Source organism: Ursus americanus, chromosome 5, assembly GCF_024610735.1.
Source record: "Ursus americanus isolate L20-20 chromosome 5, mUrsAme1.1.p, whole genome shotgun sequence".
Lineage (NCBI taxonomy): Eukaryota > Metazoa > Chordata > Mammalia > Carnivora > Ursidae > Ursus > Ursus americanus.
Genome location: NC_142131.1, coordinates 12,596,533 through 12,615,508, shown reverse-complemented (window position 1 = coordinate 12,615,508; position 18,976 = coordinate 12,596,533). Strand labels below are relative to the sequence as shown.

The following is an 18,976-nucleotide window of genomic DNA, read 5'->3' as shown; positions in this document are numbered from 1 at the left end:
GACTTTACTCATTACCAGCATTAAGGATCCCTGCCCTGATCTTTACCCCTCTTCAGTTTAAACCAATGGCGATACCCACACATGTGGAATTACCTTCCAACTCTTTTTCCCTTGCTTCTACTGCTTCCCAGGAGATAGTGGATTTTGTGGTTATTCCACAGCATTAGAAATGAGCAGATTCTTGTGATCTATCCAGCTTCCCAAAGAGATATAATTTTTTATGGAGATGTGTTTTTTTTTCTCTCTCACATTTAATTCAAATCTTTCTTTTCTTCATCACTGAAATATTGAAAAAGTTTTTAATGTATGTCCACTACTAAAATTGGCACAAAAAATAGAAGAATATTATGTTAGAGTTTTTAGGATTTTATTTAGAATGACCCTGCAATGTAAAGGACTGGTGCTATGACTGAACAGGGACACAAAGATAGTAGCACAGCCAGAATTAGGTGTCAGGGAGCTTGGTTTCTAGTCTGTAGCTTTATGCATGGTACTCGCCATTACCTTGAAATCAATTGATATCACTGCTTTGGAGATAGGAAATACATTCAATAAATGGATACTACAATATGCAGCTTACTATCAGAAAGAATGGAATCAAACTTCAATAGCATAAAAAAGCCCTTCTGACATTCTATATGCATGGACTAGAAACAGCACAAAAAACTGCCCGTTTGACTGTAATCTTGAATATAGATGCCAAATGAATTTGGAGCATCTGGATTAGACTTAAATTGATTTCTTTACTGCCAGATTTTACAAAATTTTATACCAATCTACATTCCCACAAGCAATATAAGATAGTTCCACTTGCTCCACATTTAGGTCAATATTTAGTATTGTTTGTCTTTTCAAAATAACTTAATCATTCTAATGAGTGTGTGTTGGTATCTCATTAAGGTTTTCAATTTGCATTTCCCTGATAACTAATGATATTGAATATCTTTTCATATACCTTTTGATTATTCATTTAGGTTATTTTATGAAGTGTCTATGCAAGTATTTTGCTGATATTTTTAATTGAGGTTTTTTTGTTAATATTGAGTTGTTCTTTGTATATCTTAAATTCATCTCTTTGTCAGATATATGTATCTGACAAATACGTATCTGATAGATACGTCAGATATATATATTCCAATCTGTGTGCCTTATCTTTTCATTTTTTAATAGTGCCTTTACAAGATTAGATGTTATTAATTTTTACTAAATCTAACTTACTCACTTGTGTTCTCATTTTTGTGTGTTTTATACAAAAACAACATGTTTTCCTCAATGTCACAAAGATTTTCAATTTACTTCTAAAAGTTTTTTTAGTATTAGCTTTCACAGATAATGAAAGATCAATTTCAAGTTAATTTTTGCACATGTTATAAGTTAAGGGGTCTATGCTCATTTTGTTTTTTCTACATGAGTGTCAATTATGACAACATCATTTATTGGAAAAACTACACAGTGAAATACGTTGGTACCTTTGTTGAAATTCAATTCATCATATCCATCTGATTATAATGCTGGATTGTCTATTTTGTTCTGTATATACATATGCCTATTTATACACAATATCACACTGTTTTTATTATGATCATTTTCTAATAGGTCTTGAAATCAAGTGGAGTAAGTCTTCCAACTTTATTTTTCAAAATCATTTTAGCTACTTCAGGCCTCTTGCATTTCCACATAAATTTTGCAGAGAAATGCAGGTCAAAATTGCATTTCCCTGATGGTAAGTGATGATGAACAATTTTTCGGGTGGCTGTTAGCCATCTGTATGTCTTCATTGAAGAAATGTCTATTCATGTCTTCTGCCCATTTCGGGTGTCTGTTAGCCATCTGTATGTCTTCATTGAAGAAATGTCTATTCATGTCTTCTGCCCATTTTTTAAAATGGGATTATTTGTATTTTGGGTGTTGAGTTTTATAAGTTTTTTATGTATTTTGGATACTAACTGTTTATCAGATATGTCATTTGCAAATACCTCCTATTCATTCCTATTTCATATTTTGGGGTTCTGCAGTAAAAATGATTATTTCATATTTTTCAAGCTAGTAAATAGAAATTTACATAATATTGACCTCAAATGCTATGACATTGCTAAACACATTTACTTGTTCTACTAGCTTTTCTTCTTCTCTATAATTGTTAGGATTTTCTACATACATAAACATGTCACCTGGGAATATTTTTTCCCTTAAATATGTATGATTATTTTTTCTCTTTCCAGCCTTATTGCACTAAGACCTCCCTTAAACCGTTCACTCTAAGTAGTGAGAGGGGACATAGCTATCTTCCTCCTGATCTCAGGAAGAAAGAATTCAGTATTCACAAGTAAATATGATTTTATATATAGGTTTTTCATAGATGCCCCTCATCAAATTGAAGATACCTAGTCTTCTAGTACTGTACTATCCTGTCCAAATCTAGATAAACATGTTTATTTCCATTCCACAGTATTTAATTTTAGTGAGCACTTTCCTTAAGGGCCCTCATTTTATGCACCCCAGGACAATCTCAATATATATTGTTCTGCCTATCTAATAAAACTCTTTCCATATGCAAACAGATTGACAGAAACTTTCATATGACACATCTTTTTTATATTACAATGTATTATAATCAAATTACCATGCAAATGAACATTAATTTGAATGTGCATTCCAAGTATTTCCTTAAGTTCATTTTTAAACTTAAAGGTTATTTCAATGTAAAATTAAAATACTTCTAAATAAAACTTCTGAAACAAATTATATTGATAAACACTTTATCATCCACCTGCAACATTAGATAAATCTGTATTTTAAAACAACTAATAAGCTTACAGAAAAAGAGAAAAATCCTTGTTTTTTCTTACTTATATTACTCACTAAAAGTGATGTTGTTTTATTTTCAGTTTCCTATTACAAACGCTAGCTGAATGTTAATGAGAGCAGTCAATTTTTGATCCATTCTAGGACCTGATATTTGAATAATTACCTTAAAGAGAAGCATCAGCACTACTAAATAACTCTGATTATACTGGATGAGAGATGAATGATTAAAAGCCTGCATGAGGCATTAATTTACTACCTAATAGTCACATAATACCAATTGACTATTCTATTATTTCCCCCTTTGAGTAAAGTTATTTTGGATAGAATAAAATTGCAGTGGCATAGTTAGCAAAGATCACACATAGAAGTACTATAATTCATCAAGCAGCCTAGTTGGACAGCCTTGTCAAAGTAGGTTAGGGAATTTCTCATGATTGTAGCCAGTGTTGCAACATTTTTAAAGATAGCAATCCATTATCACTTCTCTCCTGCCACCTGAAAAAAATCACCCCACAGAATCTGATTTCTTCCTGAGGTGACATAACACTGCTCAGAAAGCAATGAGACATCCTTTTTCTAAAATACCAGCTATCAAAACCTGAGTCATGTTTTGTTCCTCAAGTCTATTGTGTATTACTAAGGAATTAGAAAACTTTGACTCTCTTGTATTTAGATTTAGTTTTATTTTGATTATATCAGTAACAACAACATTAGCTGTAATTCTGTTCTAAAAAATATAATGTGTCCTACAGTTGCTATTAAAAGGAATGTATGATACATGTAATTATACAGTTTTTACATACATATGTATATATAGTTGTAGTTCTATAATTATATATAGGAAGGGTATAACACTTGTTTTGTTGGTATGCCTAAAGCCAATGACCTTAAGCCAATTGACAGGTGAAATAGTTATGGGGAAGACTCTTTTTTATAACAGGAAATTGGTGAGTTCCAATTTGGTAATAGCTACTCTTTATTCACATCATTAAGAATTTTAGATTATGGCTTGATAAAAACTAGTCTAAGAAAGAAACTGAAAATAGAATTGTTTTCTCTCATGTAGAAATCCATTCATGGGAGTACCTGGGTGGCTCAGTGGGTCACGCGTCTGCCTTCAGCTCAGTTCATGATCCCAGGGTCCTGGGATCAAGTCCCACATCAGGCTCCCTGCTCAGAGGGAGGTCTGCTTCTCCCTCTCCCTCTGCTTGCTGCTTGCCCTGCTTGTGTGCTCTCTCTCTCAAATAAATAAATTAAACCTTAATAAAAAATCCATTTAAGGATGACTGAAATTCTTATAGTTCTTCCAGAATTAGAATCCTAAAAATGAACTCATATGATGGACACTCGATTCCAAAATTGTATTTCTCTTTTCCAGAAGGAAGCCTCATGAAAAGACTCTCTTAAAAAAAAAAAAAAAAAGTAATTATGGCAGAGACAATCACTGCATATTGACTGTCCATAAGCAACCCATATATCCCACCCTCTTGGAGTTAGGTGGAACTTTGGAACTAATTCTGAACAATGGGTGTGAGTGGAAGTAATAATTATCACCTCCAGAATGAGCTAGCATATGACCCCCTAACTTCTTTTCCTGTTACTGAAACCAGTGGGCCATGCGAAAACTACAGGACACTGGAATGACAACTTGAATCACAGAGTGGTTGTGCAGAACAAGGATTCCCGTTTGCTTTGGATATGTCCTGTGAGCTAGAAAGAATAAATCATTTGTTAAAATAAGCCACTGAGATTTCAGGATTGTTCTGCAACATGATCTGGACTGTTTAAATTAATTCAGTGAATTAAGCAAATGAAAATATGACACTGATCAAGTCTTCCTGATACTAAATATGGTTTTAAAATGGGAGAAACAAAATAAGAATATTTTACTTATTAGCAAAATGTGAACTCTTTTGAAGAAATTGATGTGAATTGTCACTCCATTTGCAAGAACTGAGCTGATACCACTTTTTGAGTCTATGAATTAAGGTTTCGCCATCTGAGGTGGCTTTCCTACCTCACAGATATTGTTCAGGAACCTTCTGTGGAAGAACAGATATACTTGTGAGTTCAGGGGAAAAGTTTGGAATTTTATATGACTACTGTACAGTTCTTTTCTACTCTGTTTCTCAAGCGAGGAGTAAATAATACTTGTCTCCTATGTGTCCATGTGTTTTTAGGATTGTTCAAATAGTGCCTCTCACTACTGCCCCTAGCAGGGGAAAAAGGTTTTAAAATGCTGTATGTCAGGAACCGTATTTTTCATTGTTAATGATTGTAGCACTAACATGTGGACTCATTGGCTTATAGAACCATAGAATGTGAAGGCATTTGGTGAATATTTAGGAAACTAAAGGTTGACACTTATTAGTTGCTCATTTTAGCTTTTGGGAAAATTGAGCTTATCCATCTCTAATGTACTTTGTCATGTTAACCTTCAAATTTAATATTCAGATTGTATTCACAATAGCATCTGACCCAAATTCACATCTATAAAATACGCATTTCTGATCTTAAATCTCTTGATAGGAAAATAGGCATTCTTTATATTAAGTTTTCCCAGAAATTTCAAAAGTAATTGCCTACTTATTTTCAAATACAGTGATTAGTCTTTGCCAAATCCTGTGCGAGAGGATACATATACCAGCTCTCACCTGCACCCCTCCACGCCTTTGTTTCATCATTCCCAGAAACAACAACAACGACTTCCTGGTAGAATGGGGGTTTGAATAATAATTTCCCGTTCCTGTAGTTTACATATTAAACTCAGGTCATTTTTACATCCCTAATGGGAACTTAATATCAATTAACCTGTGAATTCATTAGCATTATTTTAACTGTAATACCCATTGCATTATTTAGGTTTCCTATTGCCTTTAAATTCTCTTCTCTTGCCTTTTTAAAATTTTAAGCAATTATAATGAAATGAACAATAATTTCCCTACTTATTTGATTGGCTTTCTCTACCTCTACACAGTTAAGAATATAAAAATTTAAAGTTCTAATGATTCTTGAAATATAAGGATGATTTATGGTAAAGTGAAATCACACACACACACACACACACACACACACACACACACACACACACACGAAGAGGGCAGGGGCAAAGGGAGAGCCAGAGGCAGACTCCCCACTGAGCAGGGAGCCAGATCCCAGGACCTGAGATCATGACAGGAGCCAAAGGCAGACATTTAACTGACTAAGCCATCCAGGTGCCCCATCCACTCACATTATTAATAATCATCTTATTTCACAATCTGTTTGATTTCTTGATCCTTGAGATCTTGCTTTTTTCTACTGTCCATTTAAACAATGTAAAGTATGTTCCTAAAATAAGTAAAATTTTGTATAGCACATAAGGATTTACATAAAAAAAAAACATTTAACAGCTCATTTAGGCATTTAAATAATCTTGAAAATTAGATGAGTAACCTCAGAAGTTGTGACTCAGGAACACAAAAGTAAGAAATGGAACACGAAGTTCTAGGTCCAGATTCTCTGAATTCAAATTTCATATCCTCTTCACTGTTATGTGGAGCGTATACCACAGATGACACGGTAGTGCATGCCTTCAGTGGTACGTGCCTGTCACAGATAGGTTTTTTACCTGAACTTCACACTTGTATTAGTGAACTTTTCATACTTGGTCTTTAATTTTTTTTTTTTTTTTTTTTTTTTTTTTTTTTTATCAGTTGGCTGTCATGCACATAGGTAATTCCTTAGCGCTTGTTTTTTTTAGGTTTTTTTTTGTTGCAGAATCTAAGCTATTCCTGTCTCAAGAGCTTCTTTGCTAGCCTGCAAACTTCAGTTGGTGATCAGAATAATGATAATTAACAGAATTTCTTTTAGCCTATAATTCTAATAGTGATCACTTTCCCTCGAGTTTTAAGTATTTTGTTATAAAATATTTCAGATATACAAAAAATACAGAGAATACTGTAATGAATACTATAATGAATGTGCCAACCACCCAGATTTTGAAAGCATAGCATTTGGTTGTATGTTCTTCAAATACAGTTTTAAGGGTAAAGAACTTCAGCAATTCATGTACTCCATTGTAATCCCTTCCTGTCCCTTCATATCTTTAGGTAGCCAAGACCCTGAAGTTGGCATTTATATATAACAAGCTTTCTATGTGTATATCCATAAACAATAAATAATTTCATATATTTACCATTTTAGACAAATTATATTTTATTAAATTCTCTTTTCACAATAGCGTTGTTGAAATAATTCACACAAAATTCTCCCTTTTAAAATATACAGTTAGGTGGTTTTTAGCACCTAACCTAAGTTGTGCAACCATGATAACTGTCTACTTTTAGAACATTTTCATCACTCCAAAAAGAAATATTAATTAGAAATTACTTGTGATTTGTTTCTTCTCTTACCCTAAAAACCACTAATTTCCTTTTTTATGTCTAATGATCTGCCTATTCTGAGCATTTCATATAATGAAATCATGTAACTTGCTTCTGGCTTCTTTTATTTAGCATATTTTTTTCAAGGTTTGACAAAGTTGTAGAGCCATCAATACTGTATTCCTTTTTGTTGCTGAATAATATTCCGTTGTTAAGATAGAACCACTTTTTCATCTATTCATCAGTAGATGGTCACTAGGGTTATTTCCACTTTTGATTATTACGGATAATGCTTTTATGAATGTTCCTGCAGAGTTTTTTGTGAACATGTTCACTTCTCTTGACCGTAGACCAGGGTTGTAGAGTAACAGTAACAGTATAGCATTTTGAGGAACTACCAAAGTGTTTTCCTGTGGCCACACAATTTTACTATCCCTCCAGCAATGTATAAATGTTCCAAGTTTTGCCTATCTTGTTATTGCTTATTTTTTGAAATTTGTTATTGCCTATTATTTTTAAATTTTAATTTTAGCCATCCCAGTGGGTTACAGTGGTGTTTCATTGAAATTTTGATTTGTGTTTCCCTAATGAAGTGATTTTGAGCATCTTTTCACATGCTTACTAGCCATTTGTACATTTTCTTTGGAGAAATGTATACTCAAATCCTTTCGTCATAAAATCTGCTACAATATTTTCTTCTAAAGTTATATAGTTGTAGCATTTAAATTTAGGTTTGTGATCTAGTTTGAATTAATTTTTGTATATGGTATGTGGTATAGGTCCACCTTCATTCTTTTGCATATGGCTATCCAGTTGTCCGAGCACCATTTCTTGAAAAGACTATTCTTTCTTCATTGAATTGTCTTGATACTTTTGTTCATTAATTGACCATAAATGTAAGGGTTTATTTTTAGACTCTCAGTTCTGTCCACTGATCTATTTTTATGCCAGTACTATACTGTTTTCATTACTGTAGTTTTATAGTTATTTTTGAAATCAGGAAGTGTATGTCCTCAGACTTTATTCTTCTTATTTTAGATTGTTTTGGCTTTTTGGGGTCTCAATATTTCATGTGAATTTTGGAATTAGCTTTCCAATTTTTGCAAAAAGTCAAGTTGAGATTTCTATAGGGTTGTGTTGAGTCTATATCTTAAAACCTTACTGAACTCTTTATTTGGTTAATTGTGTGTATGTACTCATTTTTAAAATGTATGACTGTGAGAATTGTAAATTTATTCTAACATTGGCTTTTTGGTAGAATCATCAATTTTAAGTCCACATGATCTGTGGTGTTCACAGTTTAACCTTCATGCCAGAAGTCTTTGCTATAGGAAATATTAGGGTTTAATAGAAACTTGGAGGTTGTATACAGTAACTTCTTAGTCAAAACCAATAACTTTGTTTCTGATAAGGACCATTCAATCTATATTCTCTTATATTCTATGATTTGTAGATTTAGTTGCAATTTTTTAATGCCATAAATCAAACCATATGTTAAATGTATCCTATATACTGCAGCGATTGATCTTTACTACAACCTGAGTTCAATATTTTCCTCTATTTTATAAAGACAATGAACCTGAAATGTACATGATAAGTATCCAAGATTATGCAACTAGTTGGTGATAGAGCCAAGATTCAAATTTGGGTCTAACTCCAGATATTTTGTTGTTAATATCTAGAAAGATCTTTCTCATGTGAACTGAAATTTATCTCTGTGAATTTTTTATTTGTCTAGTTCTACATTATTAAGAATCACAGGATAAGTTTACTCCCTCTTCTTTCATTTTCCCTATAGGGTAATTATCAAACATCTCTAGACCTTTCGCAGTGTTAAACATTATACAGTAAATGTTTTCACTTATCAGTGTCCATAAAAGGTAGTGCTCCCTAAAATAATAGAGAGTAAATCCAAACAAGATAATCTAGATGTGGACTGGTTATTGGTACCAATAGATAGGTCCAGATAGATTAGACAAAATAGAATGTGTAAAGAGGTGAGTCCAGCACTTTTCGATGCTAGCAGCATCAATCCTGTAGAGAAACAAGAAACATAATAATGTCTTTACTTGGAAATTTTAAGTTAAAAATAATTGTACCCCTTTTTAAGTAGGATTTGGTGAATAGTAAAGAAGTATTTTACAAATTTATTACTCTTTATTACATACCATAAATTTGTCTTGATCTAGCAAATTATGTATCCATAATCTACTTATTGAACTAAAATATAAAAAATTATGAATACTTAGGAGAGCAGATAAGACAAAAACTCAACTTTAATATTTGAAATCATCTGGAAAGCAATTACTTTAGAACATGTCAAAAATCTGAGCTATAATTCATTCAATGATAAATAGGAAGAATAATGAAATTGTTACAACCAGCCATATTGCTATTTGTACCTCAAGAGAAATTTTCTTATTGAAGTAGTCATTGGACCATTCACTTGGAGGGAATTCATCTGAATATTCTCTCTTACCAAAATGAAATTCGGGTCCTTAGAACTTTTCACCTGAGATATTATTTTGGTTAACTTTTAACCATATGATTTTAATTTATCTCCCCCATCTATTCTTTCTGTGTTTATCCCTAAAACATATACTTCTGCCTGATCTAAAGCAGAGCTTCGTCTTTCCAATCCATACTCAAAATCACTTATGTACAGATGAGGGATGGGTGTTACTTCGTGGACTCAGAATGATCCATGCTATAGGCTGCCTAGGTCCCTGTGTTAGATTCCATGACTAAATTGTAAGGCGTTGGAAAAGTTCTGGATTCATATTCCTCTCTCTCATTGGTGTGGCAGGGAGGAATTGCAGCATACATGAGAGATATTTCTCATTCCTATTCTAACAGCTCATTAAATGCTAAGAGTAGAAACATATCACTTCAAGGATAATTATAAGATATGATCTAAACTTAGCTTTCCAAACTTGTTTGCTATGTTCACCTCTCATAATCCATTGTCAATCAAAGTGAAATAAATACATGCATGCGTACATACAACATACGTACATAACAAATTAACTATCTAACCCCAGGTACTATCTATCCTCTGTAGGTCATATTCCTTAAACTCCCACTCTATCCTGTCAGATCCTTCTTTCTTCCTTTATCATTTTTTCCCCCTTGTTTCCAAGCTTGGCTGTGTGTGTGTGTGTGTATACTTTTAAAAGATTTTAAATATCTAACCAAACTTACCACATCTGGGAATATGTGTGAATGTATGTGTGCAGACGTGAGAGTGGTCTGCATTTGATTTGTCTACCATCGTGATTAAAAGTCCATTTCAACAATTTTTTTAAATTTTTTTAATTTTTAATTTTTTATTATTATGTTCAATTAGCCAACATATAGTACATCATTAGTTTTTGATGTAGTGTTCAACAATTCATTAGTTGCATATAATACCCAGTGCAGAGGAGAACATAGGCAGTACCTCTTCGACATTGGCCATAATGACTTCTTTCAAGACGTGTCTCTAAAGGCAAGGGAAACAAAAGCAAAAATGACCTTTTGGGACTTCATCAAGATAAAAAGCTTCTGCACAGCAAAGGAAACAGTCAACAAAACTAAGAGGCAACCCATGGAATGGGAGAAAATATTTGAAAATGACACTACAGATAAAGGGCTGGTATCCAAGATCTATAAAGAATTTCTCAAACTCAACACCCAAAAAATCAACATTTTTTTTTTAAACTGTACATTGCTTGGACACTTTAAAATTTTCTCTTGTCTTATTATATGGGTAGTTGATTTTAAATGTAGCCTCTAATTTATCCCACTTGAATAAACTTCTTGAGGTCAAGGGCTTTACTCATCCAAAATTGTACATAGCGTAGTACTAACTGCAATGCTTTATATATAATGCCTAGTAAGTATTTAATTTTATAGCTCTGGGCATTTATAATATAATCATCATCAGTGGCCTGGTATTTAATTTGTTTTATTAAAAGTAATTCAAAAGAAAGTTAATAAAACACTTCTTATAGAAAAGAAATAGATTCAGCAAAGAAGGATTTTCACACTAAAAGTGATTTTAGAAAAGTTTGAGTAATAAAGGTTAAAAAATCCAGTTTACTTTTGTTTATTTGTTGTTAACTTACTGTCTTTACTGTTATAGTATAAGAAAGTTGATTATGCTTTGGAATTTTAATACACTGGGTTAGATAGGTTTGAATCTTAATAATAAAAAATATCCAGTGTTTTGGCATTCAAATAACCCCAAAGTTCAGAAGATAGTATAATTGCTATCTCTTTATACCATTTATTTTTTGAGTAGTAAAACCTCTAAAAAATGAAACCATATACAGAAGATGAATAGATAAAGGCAGAGTTGCCTTGATTTAGGCAAAAGTTTCTACCTTTTGATTTCCCTCTTGTCCATTGGCATCACTCAAGGCACATCCTTTGAACATCAGGGTCACTGTCTATAAATGCTTATTCTCAGGATACATCCCAGACAGCATAATGTCTATAGACTACTGTGATGTGCAGAATCATGGTCCTACAAGTATGTCCACATCCTAATCCTTGGAATTTGTGGATATTTACTGTATATGCAAAGTAGACTTTACAGGTGTGATTAAATTAATCATGAGATAGTTTATCCTGGATCACCCGTGTGGACCCAATATAATCACTATGACCTATTAAGTAAAAGGAGGGCAGGAGAGTCAGAATCAAAGAAGGAGATGTAACAATACAAACAGAGGTTGGTGTGATGGAGTGTCTGGGTTTGCAGATGGAAAGAGGCCATGAGTCAAGCAATGCCAGCAGCTTTTCAGAAGCTGGAAAAGACAAGGAAGTGTCATCTTCTAGAGCCTCCAGAAGAAACACAGCCCTCCTGATACCTTGATTTTTACCTTCAAAGTCTGATGTTTAGACTTCTGACCTTCAGAACTGAAAAAGATTTTTTCCACTTTGAGCCACTAAGTTAATGTATATTTGAAGAAATAGAAACTAATACAAGTAATAAGCCAACAACTGGTGAGTGGATGTATCCTGGTTTATGGTTATTTTAACCAATCATTAGATTGGTTTCACAGATTAGTATAAAAAGTAATCGTTTATTTCTTTTAAGACAAAAATTAATTTGTACTATCTGTGGTTGCATCACAATTTTAAAATATGTATAAGATGAAGCAAGATTTAATATTTATATTTATTATAATATAGTTTTCAAGGTGCTTTTACTTTGATTCTTTTACCTAATACATACACAAATGAGAGGCTCTCAGGGACCACTTACCCATTTAATCTAAATCAGAAGTTTATTTAACCTCAGGGTAGGAAGTGACAAAGAATCAAATTCAACAAATATATAATACTTCAGATTCTTCTATGACATTATTCTCAGGCAATTATAAAATGTGCAGTAACAAACCATCAGTGCAGAGAAAACACTATCTGTTGAATCAATACATCTGTTTTGAAAACCTTATTCAGGAATCTTCTTTTTCTTAAAACTTGAGCATGTTGATACCAGTTTATTCTTTGAGGCTACATACTATATAGCTTATGACCAAATAAGACATCTGAAGACAACCAGACTGCTGTCTCTTCCTTTCATTGTACTCTGGTTTTTTAGCTTATATTGTAATGGCAACTTTCTCTTTTTAACTCCATTTGTTAATACTTTTCCCCTTTTTTCTTTATTCCAAAAAAATAATCATAATTGTACTAAAAACCGAATCATAATAATAAGTTATTCTTCTGTCATTTGTACCTGGGCATCATTATCATCATCTGAGGATAATTTATCACCTTCAGGAGATAGCCTGAGAAGAATCAGTTGTTTCTGAATTTCATCATCCATCTTGGATTGCATCTTCCTCTTGGTTGTTTTCATTTCATTCTTTTTCATCTGTAATTTATTTTAACAGAAATAACAGCAGAAAAATATGACCCAGGAATTCTGTTCTCTTTTTGTCACATATAACATTTTACGGTTGTCCCAAGCAATGGACCTATACTCTCTTTGATTTTATTTAAGGGCTAATATGATTTTAAATCATAAACACACAAAAATCTTGGCTAAATAAAACCCTAAAACAAACAATAATTTCACTACCAAAGCCAACTAAATTTTATAGTCTGTTTTGCTTTTATGATCATGGACCAGCTCTAAATTCTAAAAAGCACCATTATAGCTCCCTGAACCCTTCATATTGTTTCATCCGAATGAAATGAAGAAATCAAGGAGTGTTTCCTTCACTCTGTAAAGTCACAACTCTGCTAATTGGTAGAGATGGGTATCATTTTTTAAGCCGGAGTCTAGTGCTACTTCTTCCATAATATTTTTCTTGGTGTCAGTTCAAGCTATGTGCCTAGAAATTGAGCTTTGGATTTTTCAGGAGTCTACTTTGGGTATAATAAGTGTGAATTCCATAAGAAGTATGCTCCTGATGATAAATTTCAACTACTGTAAAACATTAATCTATTTATTTGCCATTCTGACTCATTTGTTCTCATACTCAGAGATGTAAAGCATGACTGATCAAATGCATGCTTCAGCCCTGTAAGTTTTCTATACTTGACAATGATCAATGCTGTTAATTGCTTTGCTGCTGATTTAATCCCCTCTCAAAGAATCTTGCCTGTAATGTTTCCTGAGAATCTCATTTTTTTTGCACAGGCAAGAGTTGCTTTCCTTCCATTTGGCTTCTAAATATGCCAGTGATCATTTAATTGATTTTCCTACACTATTCAGCTCAGTTTTGTACACTTTTTTTCACGACAAACAAGAATGTTAAGAAAAATGAAAATGAAAGTCAAGTTACTTATCTTTACTCATATGTTAGGAATTTTTTTTCCTTTCCATTAGGAAAACACTACCTTGGTAATAATATGTCTATTACATTCTAATAGATTTTCACTATCAATAAATGATCCAAATGGGATGAGTGTTCTTTTATAGTTTAACCTCTTTTAAGAGTTTCCTGCCTTTTCAAAGGTAAATACCTTCTTTCTTTCCTCAAATTTCAAAACACTTAAATGGGAAAAAAAGTGTTATTGGTTATGTTATTTATATCTGATTATTTTATATTATATTGTTTTATATTCTGTTATTAATTTTTGTAGCCTTAACAGCAAAATAATGCAGAGGAATTTATTCCCAAGGGAAATATTTAGTTATGTGTCTTCAGGTATATTGCATAAATGGGCTTCATTTACTTGTTGATTCAATAGTGATTCGTTGAGCACCTTTCTTATGCACTATAAGATTGGTGATTTGAAGGTAAATAATCACAGCCACCCTGAGGTGCTTACATTCTACAGAGAGATGGGGTGAGGAAAGGGTGAGAGCAGGTGCTTGAAACATCTCAGAGGAGAGAAAATATTTGGGCTAAGTTCTAAAGATCACCTGAGTGAGAAGGACATGGAGATGGAGACAGACAGGAGTAGTTCAGACAGAGGGGGATAACTCAACCAAAGCCATGAGTGGAAAGAAGAGCCATATACCTAGGGAAATACAAGCAGTGAGAACTACTAGATAAAAAAGTGTGAGACAGGAAATACAGGGAGAGAAAATTAAAGAGTGATAGCAATAAAATTAACAAGGAGTGTGCACACCATGTTAAGTAGTTTGAAATTTTATTTAGTAGGTGATATAGGCGAACTGTTGAAATGTCTTAAGAAGAGGAACCATGAGGTTGTATTTTGTGTTTCATACACATTAAAATTGACATAGTGAATGATTTGAGAAGTCTAAAAACATTGATGAGATAGTCACAATTTCAACTGTATCCATTGTCATCATGAATCCATTTGTGTTACTCAGATAACATGAACTATATTTTTTGATTTAGTAAATGAGGACATTTTATTACTTTGAAAAATAGGACAATAAAATTTGCATGACTGGACCTAAGAAAGGAGATGTACCTTACCATCTAGGAAGTTCTAATATGTGGAGAGTCAGTATCTCTCTAACATCTTGAACGAATGAATCCATGTTTTGAGTATGACATGTTAGATATTGTGTTAGAACTCTTCATCTAGGTAGTAGTAGTTTAATTTGTATGATAATCCAATATGAAGATGTGGTACAAATATAGATTACTATAAATGCTGACTACGTTCTCTGTATGCTATAATAGTGCATTTTAGTTTCACAGCAGCTCTGTTAAGGAGTTATGGTTATTCCCATTATTCAAATTGTAAAACTATGATTCAGAGAGCTTTATGCAAGATTATATAACTAGTAAGTAATGGGGATGAAATTAAATCCAGATCTGTGTGCCTTTAAAGCTTACTCTGTTGGTATAAAATAATCTACAGCACAGTGTGTCGTACTGTTCTTCTACAGGAAAATGAGAATTAGAGTTCAAATGATTAAACCATGATTCATAGCAAGTGGCAGAGCCAATCCAACCCAGATCATCTTATCCTACGTGTAGTGTTCTTTCCACTATTCCAGAGCTGTATTCTTACTGTACCCATGGAGCTACACTCTGAAAACCATGGTTTCTCAGGAACATCCTCAGACTTTGGTGCTTTGATTGCCTTCTGGATATCCAAACAGAACTCAAGCGTGTATATTTCCCACATCCCCATCCCCTATACCATGATCAAAAGATAACCATCTGATATCTACATTAGGTGTCAAAATACCTTAATTGTATTTTATTCACATCTATATTTTTAAGTGGTAGTGTAATTTGATTTAACAGACTATACAAATAGCTGGAATGTACCATTCCCTAGTCATTTACATATATTTATCTCAAACCACCAAGAGAGACTTTTTAATAGTATTTTAGAACTCTTATTTCCAATTTTCTTTTCTTTTTTTTAAATTTTTACTTAAATTTTAGTTAACATAGAGTGCAATATTAGTTTCAGGAGAATTCAGTGATTCATTACTTACATATAACACGCAGTGCTCATCACAAATGCCCTCGTTAATACCTATCCCTCATCTAGCTCATCCCCTACCTAACTCCCTCCGTCAACCCTCAGTTTGTTCTCTATCGTTTAGAGTCTTGTGGTTTGCTTCCATCTCTTCTTTTTTTCTCTCCCCTTCCCATATGTTCCTCTGTTTTATTAAATTCCACGTATGAGTGAAATCATATAGTATTTGTCTTTCTCTGATTGTCTTATTTTGTTAGTATAATGCATTCTTGCTCCATGTCATTACAAATGGCAAGATTCCATTCTTTTTGATGGTTGAGTAATATTCCATTGTGTGCACGCGCGCGTGTGCGTGTGCGTGTGTGTATCACTTCATCTTTATCCATTCATCTGTTGATGGACATTTAGGTACTCACCATAGTTTGGCTGTTGTTGTTACTGCTGCTATAAACATCAGGGTACATGTACCCTTTTGAATCTGTATTTTTGTAACCTTTGGGTAAATAGCTAGTAGTGCAATTGCTGGATTGTAGGGTAGTTCTATTTTTGTTTTTTTGAGGAACCTTCATAGTGTCCTCCAGAGTGGCTACACCAGTTTGCATTCCCACCAACCATGTAAGAGTGTTCCCCTTTCTCCATATCGTCACCAACACCTATTATTTCTTATGTTGTTAATTTTAGCCATTCTGACATGTGTGAGTTGGTACCTCATCATGATTTTGATGTGTATTTCTCTGATGATGAATGATGTTAAGCGTCTTTTCATGTATCTGTTAGCCATTTGGATGTCTTCTTTGGAAAATTGTCTATTCATGCCTTCTGCCCATTTCTTAATAGGGTTGTTTGTTTTTTGAGTGTTCCGTTTGATAAGTTCTTGATAGATTTTGGATACTAACCCATTATGAGATATGTTGTTCACAAGTATTTTCTACCATTCTGTAGGCAGCCCTTTAGTTTTGTTGATTGTTTCCTTTGCTATGCAGAAGCACTTTATCAAGACCTAATAGTTCATTTTTGCTTTTGTTTCCCTTGTCTCCAGCAACGTGTCTAGTAAGTTGCTATGGCCAAGGTCAAAGAGGTTGCTGCCTATGTTCTCCTCTAGGATTTTGATGGCTTCCTATCTCACATTTAGGTCTTTTATAATTTTGAATTTATTTTTGAGTATGGTATAAGAAAGTAGTCCAGTTTTTTTTCTGCATGTTGCTGTCCAGTTTTCCCAACACCATTTGTTGAAGAGACTTTTTTCCATTGGATAGTCTTTCCTGCTTTTTTGAAGATTAGTTGAGCGTATAGTTGTGCATCCGTTTCTGGGTTCTCTGTTCTGTTCCATTGATCTATGTGCCTGTTTTTGTGCCAGTGCCATACTGTCTGGATGACCTCAGCTTTTATATAACTTGAAATCCAGAATCATCATGCCTCGAGCTTTGCTTTTCTTTTTCAGAATTGCTTTGACTATTTGGGGTCTTTGATGGTTTCATACAAATTTTAGCATAGTTTGTTCTAACTCTACAAAAAATGCTGATGGTACTTTGATAGGGATTGCATTAAATGTGTAGATTGCTTTGGGTACAATAGACATTTTTACAATGTTTTTTCTTCCAATCCATGAGCATGAATGCTTTTCCAATTTTTGTGTGCTCTTCAGTTTCTTTCATAAGTGTTCTACAGTTTTCAGAGTACCGATCTTTTACCTCTATACTTAGGTTTATTCCTAGGTTCATTCTTACTATTTTTGGACAATTGCAAATGGGATTGATTCCTTGATTTCTTTTTCTGCTTCTTCATTATTGGTGTATAGAAATGCAACAGATTTCTGCATGTTGTGATTTTGCTGAATTCATGTATTAGTTCTAGCAATTTTTTGCTGGAGTCTTTAGGTTATCTACATAGAGTATCATGTCATCTACAAATAGGGAAAGTTTGACTTCTTCCTTGCTGATTTGGATGCCTTTTATTTCTTTTTGTTGTCTGATTGCTGATGCTAAGACTTCCAGTAGAATGTTAAATAGTAATGGTGAGAGTGGGCATCTGTGTCTTGTTCCTGACCAGAGGGGATAGGCTCTCTGTTTTTCCCCACTGAGGATGATATTAATTGTGGGTCTTTCATATATGGCCTTCCTGATATTCAGGTATGTTCCATCTATCCCTACATTGTTGGGGATTTTTTTTTCTTTTAAACAAGAATGGATGCTGTATTTTCTCAAATGCCTTTTCTGTATCAATGACAGCAAATTATGGTGAATGATTTTTTAAATGTACTGTTGAATTTGATAAGCTAGTATTTTATTGACAATTTTTACATCCATGTTCATCAGGAATATGGGCCTGTGATTCTCCTTTCTAGTGGAGTTTTTCTCTGATTTTGGAATCAAGGTAATGCTGGCTTCATAGAATGAGTTTGGAAGTTTTCCTTTTTTCTTTTCTTTCTTTCTTTTTTTTTTTTTTTTTTGTACACTTTGAGAAGAATAGGTATTAACTCTTCTTTAAATGTCTGGTAGAATTTCCCTGGGAATCAATCTGGCCCAGGACTTTTGTTTGTTGGGAGATTTTTGATTATTGATTCAGTTTCTTTGCTGGTTATAGGTCTGCTCAAATATTCTATTTCTTCCCTGTTTTGGTTTTGGTGGTTTGTAGGTTTCTAGGAATTTGTCCATTTCTTCCAGATTGCCCAGTTTATTGGCATATAATTTTTCATACTATTCTCTTATAATTTTTTTTTTTTTTTGTATTTCTGTGGTGTTGTTTGTGATCCCTCCTCTTTCATTCCTGATTTTATCTATTTGTGTCCTTTTTCTTCTTTTTGGTAAGTCTGTCTAGGGATTTATCAATTTTATTGAATCTTTGAAAGAACCAGCTGTTCATTTTGTTGATCTGTTCTACTAGTTTTTTTCCCCCCTGTAACGTTTATTTCTGTTCTAATCTTTATTATTTCCCTTCTTCTGCTGACT

At 33.3% G+C, this 18,976-nt stretch overlaps 1 protein-coding gene across 4 annotated transcripts in view; it reads left to right on the top strand.

Moving 5' to 3' along the window:
- RGMB (repulsive guidance molecule BMP co-receptor b) overlaps positions 1–18,976 on the top strand; it is a 1,123,009-nt gene that overhangs the window by 504,127 nt on the left and 599,906 nt on the right. The gene's annotated exons all lie outside the window — the stretch shown is intronic.